The sequence below is a fragment of the Tupaia chinensis genome, unplaced genomic scaffold, assembly GCF_000334495.1.
Source record: "Tupaia chinensis unplaced genomic scaffold, TupChi_1.0 Scaffold000023_1, whole genome shotgun sequence".
NCBI classification, from domain to species: Eukaryota; Metazoa; Chordata; class Mammalia; order Scandentia; family Tupaiidae; genus Tupaia; species Tupaia belangeri.
In genome coordinates, this window is record NW_006159453.1 from 1,126,776 (window position 1) to 1,128,382 (window position 1,607).

At 36.3% G+C, this 1,607-nt stretch overlaps 1 protein-coding gene and 1 pseudogene across 8 annotated transcripts in view; one reads left to right on the forward strand and one right to left on the reverse strand.

Moving 5' to 3' along the window:
• The window catches only part of EVI5 (ecotropic viral integration site 5), a 201,932-nt gene that overhangs the window by 48,457 nt on the left and 151,868 nt on the right, over positions 1–1,607 (forward strand). The gene's annotated exons all lie outside the window — the stretch shown is intronic.
• Positions 1,267–1,607, reverse strand: part of LOC102468357 (COP9 signalosome complex subunit 2 pseudogene) — a 1,301-nt pseudogene continuing 960 nt past the window's right edge.

The window sequence follows — 1,607 nt, forward strand, 5'->3', positions numbered from 1 at the left end:
CTTTCCCTCTCTTGCTGTTAAGCACAGATGCCCTCTAGCAGTTTGCTCCTGCTGTAATGGGTCTCTTCTTTTTGTCAGTGTTAGTGCATTGAACTTCTCAGAGTTTTTTCTAAGGTGGCATTTTTCTTTAGCTTCCTTAGGTTCTTCCTTAGTTCCTTATAAATTATCTTAGCAGTTTACAAATTATCAACTGATACGTTTCCCAGTTTCTCATGTATCCTCTTAATAGTTCTGGTGTCCATAGGAAAGCAACATGCCAAACAGAATAGAATATTCAATAAGTTTAATGTATACTGTTCAGAAATAATGGCCAAGTGTCTGTAATTATCACTTCTTTTCTAAATTCCAGGCTTGTTTTTCTCAACCTCTGTGCTTATTATCTACATCAGTGTCCCCCCAAGTACTTTAGATACCCCATAGAGAACCCATTCTTTTTCCCTCTCTCCTTCGTATATTTTAATCATAGCATTGCAGATAGAGAGGTTTTTAAAAAATACTTATTGCACATGTGCTCTCGTATACTACTCTCTCTTTCTCTCTTTTTATTTCTCAGATGCCCCCCAATAAAGCGGGAACTTTGTCTTTTTCTGTAGATAAGTGACTCCTTGGTGAGAAAGAAGCAAAAGATATGGTGACGTTTATCTTTTTTTTTTTTCTTTTTTCCTGAGCTGCACTGTTGATTTTGTTGCTTGAAACCTAAGTGACAGTATGCCACTATAATTATGGGGTTTCGTCTAAACCTTTACTACACTGCAGGTACAGAAAGATACGGACACATTTTTGGAGAATTGACATTTTGCAAAATGCAGCAAACATTTTAATGTATACATGAGAAAAGGAAGTGTTCAAAAGGGTATGCATTTCAAGTTATTGCAGGTTATTTGTGAAAGAATTTCTGCAGGTAAAACAGGTTTAAATTTAACCAACAGTAGTGTGTCAGTATATTTAAAATCATGACAAAAATCTTCTCTCTGGTCATGTTGCCCATGACAAATTACTATGATGTTGTGTGTTTAGGGCAAGATGTTAAAACAGCATAAATCCCATGATATTTTAGTTTTCTTCTGGAGATTAAAGCTGTTTTTCTTGGGATAAATGCAGCAGCAAAACACAAACTAGTTGATCAAAAAAGCACTTCTGCCGTAACTCCAATAATTTTCAGGGCACATCAACTGACAGTTTTGCCATTCCCAGTTCTTTTAAGGATTACATCTCTGCACTGCTGCCTAAGTATGTATGTAAAAGCTTGTTCTCTGTTAAGCCAGTTTACTGACCAGCCTGGTTGAGAGAATTTAGTTGATTGGTCCATTTATCTAGTGTAGTATATCTTGCACCACCCCCTCTTCTGATGATCTAGTTCAAGGAGTTGGTTGACTTGATCAGTTTGTCCATGAATAGTGTTATCCAATATGCACTGCACCAGCAACTCTCCACACCAGCTACATCTGTGTTTAACTTCTTAGAAATAAAAGGAAATGTATTCTTGTGTAAGGCTTAATTAATTAATTTTATGAGCACTTGTGTTCTGATGTTTTGCAGAAGTTCTTCAGTGTGTTCTCTTGTGAAAGGATCGTCTATGATGTTGCTGTGATTTGTTTTCAGAATCT